Source organism: Orcinus orca, chromosome 14 (genome assembly GCF_937001465.1).
Source record: "Orcinus orca chromosome 14, mOrcOrc1.1, whole genome shotgun sequence".
Lineage (NCBI taxonomy): Eukaryota > Metazoa > Chordata > Mammalia > Artiodactyla > Delphinidae > Orcinus > Orcinus orca.
Window position 1 is genome coordinate 79,114,828 of NC_064572.1, and position 8,045 is coordinate 79,122,872.

General features: G+C 42.4%; 1 protein-coding gene across 1 annotated transcript in view; it reads right to left on the minus strand.

Annotated features, from left to right (window-relative positions):
* The window catches only part of TIAL1 (TIA1 cytotoxic granule associated RNA binding protein like 1), a 29,334-nt gene extending 25,278 nt beyond the window's left edge, over positions 1-4,056 (minus strand). Inside the window, exon 1 of the mRNA XM_049697429.1 lies at positions 4,051-4,056. The gene's annotated coding sequence lies outside the window, so the exon portion shown is untranslated. The remainder of the gene's footprint in view (positions 1-4,050) is intronic.
* Between the last annotated feature and the right edge of the window lie 3,989 nt (positions 4,057-8,045).

Genomic DNA, 8,045 nt, shown 5'->3' on the forward strand with positions numbered 1-8,045 from the left:
TCAATAAGATCGAGTGTCTCTTCATATTTAATAGCCATATGTGTTTCCTCTTCTGAAAAATGCCTATTGGTATATTTTGCCTATTTTTCTATTGGGTTAAATGTGCTTTTTTTCATTGATTTTAAGGAATTCTTTTTTTTAAATCAATTTATTTATTTATTTATTGGCTGTGTTGGGTCATCGTTGCTGCACGCGGGCTTTCTCTGGTTGCGGTGAGTGGGGGCTACTCTTCGTTGCAGTGCACGGGCTTCTCACTGCGGTGGCTTCTCTTGTTGTGGAGCACCGGCTCTAGGCGTGTGGGCTTCAATAGTTGTGGCACGCGGGCTTCAGTAGTTGCGGCACGTGGGCTCAGTAGTTGTGGCTCGTGGGTTCTAGAGCACAGGCCCAGTAGTTGTAGTGCATGGGCTTAGTTGCTCCGCGGCATGTGGGATCTTCCCGGACCAGGGCTCAAACCCGTGTCCCCTGCATTGGCAGGCGGATTCTTAACCACTGCGCCACCAGGGAAGTCCCTTAAGGAATTTGTGATACTAATCCTTTCGCAGTTATGTATATTGCAGATATCTTCTCCCAGTTTACAACCTCTCTCTCTCTTTAAATGTCTTTAATGAACAAAAGTGCTTAATTAATTAATTAATTATTTGGCCACACCGTGTGGCTTGCAGGATCTTAGTTCCCGGACCAGGGGAGAACCCGCGCCCTTGGCAGTGAAAGTGCAGAGTCCTAACCACCAGACCATCAGGGAATTCCCAAAGGTGCTTAATTTTAAAGTGGTCAAATTTATTTGGTGTGTGTGTGTGTGTGTGTGTGTGTGTGTGTGTGTGTGTGTCTTGTTTAAGAAATATTTCCCTACCTCGAGGTCTAAATTATAGACTCTGAAAGATACTCATCCATAGAGTCTACTAAAAGTTTTTAAACTTAGTATTTGAAATTTAAGTCATTAATCTACCTGGAGTTAAATTTTATACAAATGTAGGGTAGGGATCCAATTTCATATTTTTCCATGTGGATAATCATTATTTTAAAATTCCATTCATTGAACAGCTCCACGTGACCTTTCCCAGTGGATCTGACATGCTCCTTATGTCATCGTGTAATTTGGGTCCTCTAAGAAGGTAACAAGATGGAATTAGATGTGCAAGAGATGCATTGAGGGGAAACTCTTGTGAAGGATGAGAGAATGGGAATAGGCAAGAGTCCCACAATACAGGTTGGACACTTATAAAAAGAGAAGGGAGGAAGGAGGATTGCCTAGGAATTGCCTGCAACTTGTTGCAGCTGTAAGAAAGGCTTGGCTAGGCCATTGGGGACCCTCAGAGAAAAGTTTGCCTCTTAGAGGAGACCCATGTCAGACAGAAATGGCCCATCTCCTGTACCCCCGCTGTCTCAGTCACTGGCTGAAAGCAGCCTTGGGAGAGAGCATGGTCTCTACGTGAATGCTACAGTGGATATAAAGTTGCTGTCTTCTAACCTGGGCAAGCCCTGGAGGCTGTCCACCAACTATGCTCCTTGCCTCGCTGAGTCAGGAAATACAGGAAGAAGAACAGGTTTTAGGGAAAGTTACTTTGGTTTTGCACTTGCTGATTGCGCGTGTTCTTAAAGCTGCCCAACGTTCAAATGGATATGGTGGTCTAGAGCTCATGTAGGGACCAAGACTGGCTACGGGAGTAATTAATCTGTAGGTATAACTGAAGTCTTAGGTGAGAGAAAGTGTCACCTGGGGAGGGTATGGAAGGTAGGAGGGCTGAGAATATGAGAGGACACTAATACATAAGGAGAAATCAGAGGAAGAGGAAGGAAGAGGAACTATACCTTAAAAATTGATAAGGAACAATCAAAAGGAAAGGCTACTACCCAAAACCCGTTAGGATGGCTACTATCGAAAACGCCAAAAAACAAAAACAAAACATAACAACTGTTGGTGGGGATGTGGAGAAATTGGAACCCTTGAGCACTGTCGATGGGAATGTAAAATGGTGCAGCCACTGTGGAAAACAGTATGGCAGTTCCTCAAAATTAAAAAGAGAAATAGCATATGCTCCAGCGATTCCACTTTTGAACGTATACCATAAGGAGTTGGAAGCAGGATCTCAAAGAGAAACAGTACACCCATGTGGATAGCAGCATTGTTCACAATAGCAAAAGGTGGAGGCAACCCAAGTGTCCATTGATGGATGGATAAACAAAATGTGGTATATACATGCAATGGAATATTATTCAGCTTTAAAGAGGAAGGAAATTCCGACACATGCTACATCATGGATGAACCTTGAAGACATTCTGCTAAGTGGAATAAGCCAGTCCCAAAGGACAAATATTGTATGGTTCCACTTATATGAGGTACCTAGCATAGTCAAATTCAGAGAGAAAGGAAGTAGAAGGGTGGCAGCTGGGGGCTGCGGGAGGGAGGGATGGGGAGCTAGTATTTGATGGGCAGAGTTTCCGTTTGGGATGATGAAAAAGCTCTGGTGATAGATGGTGCTGATGGTCGCACAAGATGAATGCACTTAATGCCACTGAACAGTACACTTAAAAACGGTTAAGATGGTAAGTTTTGTTATGTAAATTTTACCACAATCTTTTAAAAAGACTCTGAGAGAGATTTCTTCAAGACGATGAAATGTAATGAATACCTAATTTGCTTGATCTCATTGAAAGGAGACCAAACAACTGGGGGAAAATTGGAGGATAAGTTAATAAGTACATGGAAAACCGAGTGAACAGGAAATAAGACATTTACCAACTCCTTAAAAAGAAAATTATATAGGAAAGGAGAAGTATTGATAATTACATTGTATTATTTGGCTCAGCTGTACATAGCATTTACATGGTCATGATAATAAAGACACTGAATATTGATTTAACCAAAATTATGGTACATATTAGAGGATGAGAGGACAGAAAATATGTATTTGTATGGTAGATGAGGGGTGAAAGATAAATTCATATCTTTTATAGGGGCAAGTCAACAGATAATACCTAAAATTGAGGAACCGGGAAATGGCAATATAGTCAAGCTATTGAAAGATAGGGACGTAAATACTGAAAATGCAGTTGAGTTGAAAATGGATGATTCTGGGAATAGGAAATGAGAGAGGTTCCAGGATAGAATTTCTGGTTTTCCTAACAAGCCTTAGAGATTCTGATCCTTTAAACGATGTATATAGATCTGACAAAAATTAGAATTAATCTAAAAAGAAAAGAAAGCATCAATATGGTTGCACCAGTGGAAAAACTAACCCTCCCCTTCCCAATACTAAGCTTCAGACCTGAGAGTGCCCTGTAGATGATGAAAGGCCCTACTTTTGGTAAAATCAAGCAACTAAAGCATATATAGTGAAAGGCTGATCTAAATTTGAAATCAGACAAATGAGGAACGCAGACACACTGAAAACCTAGCCCGTAGCAATCTCATCCTCTACTGCATGTAAAGTCATTTGGAAACAATTTCAAAAAATCACAGACCTCGGGCTTCCCTGCTGGCGCAGTGGTTGGGAGTCCGCCTGCCGATGCAGGGGACACGGGTTCGTGCCCCGGTCCGGGAAGATCCCACGTGCTGCGGAGCGGCTGGGCCCGTGAGCCATGGCCGCTGAGCCCTTGCGTCCGGAGCCTGTGCTCCGCAATGGCAGAGGCCACAACAGTGAGAGGCCCGCGTACTGCCAAAAAAAAAAAATCACAAACCTCTGATCTGATGAAAGGTAAAGGGTTCTCAAATCTGTGGTCAGTTACAGTTGGGGACTGGGATCCATTATGTCCTCCAGAGGCCTTAACGTGCTCCTTCCTGTAGTGCTTTAACTCCCTGATCTCAAGTCTGTTCGATCAGGACCCTAACGTGGACACAGTCATCAGTTAAGAGACTCTACCTTAAGTTCTCACCCCCTTAACCACTTTGAAAAACAGTTTGACAGTTATCTATAAAATTAAACATAAAAATTGCTATATGATCCAGCTGTCCCACTCTAAGTTATTTACTCGAGTGAAATGAAAACTTATACTCACACAAAACCCACACCAGGAATGTTTATAGCAGCTTTATTCATGTTCATCAAAAACTGGAAGTATCTTGTGACAATTTTACATGCCAACTTGGCTAGACTGTAGTGCCCAGTTGTTTGGTCAGACATTAGTCCAGATGTTGCTCTGGGGGTGTTTTGTAGATGTGAGTAACATTTACAATCAGTTGACTTTAAGTGCTGGAGATTACCTTCATTAATGTGGGTAGGCCTTGTCAAATCAGTTGAAGGTCTTAAGAGCAATCACTGAGGTTTCCCGGAGAAGAAGAAATTCTGCCTTGAAAATGTAACATAGAAGTCCTGCCTGAGTGTGCAGCCTGCTGGCCTACCCTTCATATTTTGGACTTACTAGCCTTACAATCACATGGGCCTCAATAAATTTTTTGTCTCAGTAGATAGATAGATAGACATAGACACAGATATTGATACGGATGATGTAGATAGGTATAGAGGTATATATGCATGTGTATATACGTATAGGTATATGTATACATATATACATATATGTATATCCTACTGGATCTGTTTCTCTGGAGAACCCTGACCGGTACATATCCTACATATCCTTAAACTTCTGAATAGATAAACTGGTACAATATTCATACAATGGAATCACACTTAACAGTGAAAAGGAATGAAACAGCAAGCATGCAACAACAGCAGTGAACCTCAAATGCATAATGCTAAATGAAAGAAGTCAGGTTCCAAAGTCTGTACTGTGTGACTCCATTTATATGAAATTCTGAAAAAGGCAAAACTGTAGGGACGGAAAACAGATCAGGGGTTGCCAGAGGTCGAGGGCTGGAAGAGGAGTTGACTGCAGAAGGATTAAGGGAGATTTTGGGGTGTGATGGAACTGTTTTATAGCTTGATTTTATGATAGTTACTTGACTGCATATAAATTATACCTTCATAAAAATACTCTAAGAAATGAATAGGAGGCAATCATGTAAAGAAAATTATTCTACTGAGAAGAAACTGTATGGTAACACAAAACTGCCTACTTAAATATATTAATGATACATAGAATTTGAGACTAAATCTGCAATATAATAATTATCTTAAAAATAATGTCGGGGCTTCCCTGGTGTCGCAGTGGTTGAGAGTCTGCCTGCCGATGCAGGGGACACGGGTTCGTGCCCTGGTCCAGGAAGATCCCACATGCTGCGGAGCGGCTGGGCCCGTGAGCCATGGCCGCTGAGCCTGTGTGTCCGGAGCCTGTGCTCCGCAACGGGAGAGGCCACAACAGTGAGAGGCCTGTGTACGGCAAAAAATAATAATAATAATGTCGGGACTTCCCTGGCAATCCACAGGTTAAGATTCTGTGCTTCCACTGCAGGCGGGCAGAGGTTCAATCCTTGGTCGGGGAACTAAGATCCTGCATGCAGTGTAGCCAAACAAACAAACAAACAAACAAAAAACCACACAAGGCAGTTAATAAAAATATTTTAAAAAATAATAGGTCATGTACATTAAATTTAATTGAGATATGTACCCTACATAAATTAAATTTAATTGAGATATTTAATTGAGATAAATTAAATTAAATGTAATTTAATTGAGACATGTACCCTACATAAATTATATATTTTTTTATTGAAATAGTGTTATTTAAGAAATTTATATAAAAAAACCCAAACACCAGTAAACTGAGACTGTTAAAAACAAAAAATCCATGTTGTTGCATGTGGCTTTAGTTTTTTTTCTCTTCTGTGTTACATTCCATTGTGTGACCATTGCAGTGTATTCATTCTTTCATTAATGTGCACTTTATGCTATCATGAGTAGTGTTGCTCTGAATATTAAAGTATTATTTAGTAATAATAATTACCTTTTCCTGAAAATTTACCATTATCCCTATTGCCTACAAATAAAACCCAAAGGGACTCTTATGGCTGCATCAGTAGCTTGTCCTGGGCTCTGGCTTCTGCCTGCATTCAGCCAATGGAGAGTACTGGCTAGGTTTGCCTGATAAAATACAGGACACTCAGTTAAATTTGAATTTCAGTTAAACAACAATACTTTAGCATAGGTATTTCCCATGTAATCTGGCAACCCTCATATTAGCACGTAGGAGGAAAGAGAAGACAGTATTTATTCCCTCAACTTCCTGCCCACTGGGTGGCTACGCTACAATGGGCTGGCTGTGACACACCCCCGCTTCGGCCATCGGCTCTCAACATACAGCTCACCAGGTTCTAGTAACTGGTCCTTCTTGCTCTGTCAAGCCTAAAGTGGTAGTTGATAGCTCCCAGCTATTATTAGTACCAGGGTACTGTACCAACTCCCCCTTGTTGCTGTTACTAAACCCTGCCCACACTTTTGAAAATAGATCCCTGATTCATTTCCTTTCAGTTTCCCAGTTTGATTGTGTTGTCTGTGTCCTGCAGAGATGAGGCTGTTCCCAGCTTTTTGAGACAGAATATGTAAATCTTTCCTTTTTTGGCACTCCCACAGCAATTTGTGTATACCCTTCTAACTCCTGGAGAGGCCAGACTATAGGGCCCCTCCTGCAGGCCCAACATAAGCTAAGCCCCTCTGATTCTTTCTCTCCTGCTGGTTTGTCACTATCATCTCCTTTAGGGCAGGAAAAACAACAAAAAACTGTTCCAGGGACCTCAGGGCTTCCTTTCCTCTCTGTGCTTTTGGTATGAGCTCTGTATTCTGAACCCTCCAGGCTCTTGGTCTCTGAAACCTCAGGAAACCTTTTCTCTCTCAATAAGCCTAGCTCTTGCAATTGAAAAGTATAGCTTTCAAGACCATTGTCTTGGTTAAATGTTTGAAAAATCCACTCAGAAGCTCTGTGAACTTGTGACAGGCCTAGCCCTGACACACTCCCCCCGAGATGATAAATGTCACTGCCTTTATGGATGAGGGCCAGAGAGCAGTAAGAAGATACTGGGATAGAATAAAGCCTCAGTTATCTCCACATTTTCTCTCATTGCATGGTACCTAGTATAGTGAGAGTTCAGTGCAATTGTGCTTAAGAAAGATGAAAAAAGAGTTAATAACGTAAAAATAGTTATTGAACATTTCATCTGGGCTGTACAAACAATACCAGTCTTCACCACGCCTGCAAGGCAAGGGAGATTTCGTTTCAGCTCTCACCCGTCTACCCTGTGCTCTGTGATTCATGCCAGGGCTGGGAGTCTGCAAGGTACATTTCTCCTTTGTCAACTGGCCAAAAAAGGGCCACTAGGGGGAGTTTGGAAGGCAGAAGGGACTTGTTCCTTCTTATTTGCTTGCCAGGAACAGCAGATGGTTCCAATTTCCAACTTCTTTCCACATTCCCGGCATTGCTGGGTGGCGCCCACTTTTCAGCAGCCTGTGCCCCAGCTCCGTGAGACCCCTCCTCCAAGGTCCTGAGGCAGCAGTAGTAGCTGGAGCCCCCTCCTCTAAACTTGTAGGTTCTTGTGATCAACTGTTACACCAATGACCCTTGATGGATGACGCCTCTTGAAGTCAATGCCCTCGTGGAGTCCCCGCCAACATAACTTGGGCTAGGCCAGGTGATCTGCTGTGGCCAGTGGGATATCAGCTAACACAAAGCAGAGCCTGGATCAGAACTTATGCTTTGGGACTCACTTTCTTGGACTGTTGCTGCCACCATCACATGAGGGAGCCCCGTTTAGTTTCCTTGAGGATGAAAGACAGAGACAGAGAGAGAGGCCAACCACCAGGATGTCCCAACCTACTTTCCAGCAGAAGACTGCAGCATGAATGACCCCAGGTGAGACCTGCAGAAGAACTGTCAGGCCAGCCCAGACAATGTGAAGCCTCTAAGCTTTGGGGTAATTTGTTGAGCAGCAATAGATGGCTGAAGCAATTCTAATAACCCCAACCTCTTCTCTCCACCAAAGGAATGGTAGCTGCCTCTTGTGGTTATTATCTGTAGCTTCAAAATACCTGTTTTGTTTTTTCAGTCTTCCAACACATGTTTAACAACTTCCCCATGTTCTCTCTGTTAAATCAACTAGTGTAATTTCTGATACAGTATTATTATACCCATTGTACAGATGAGAAAACTGAGGCTCA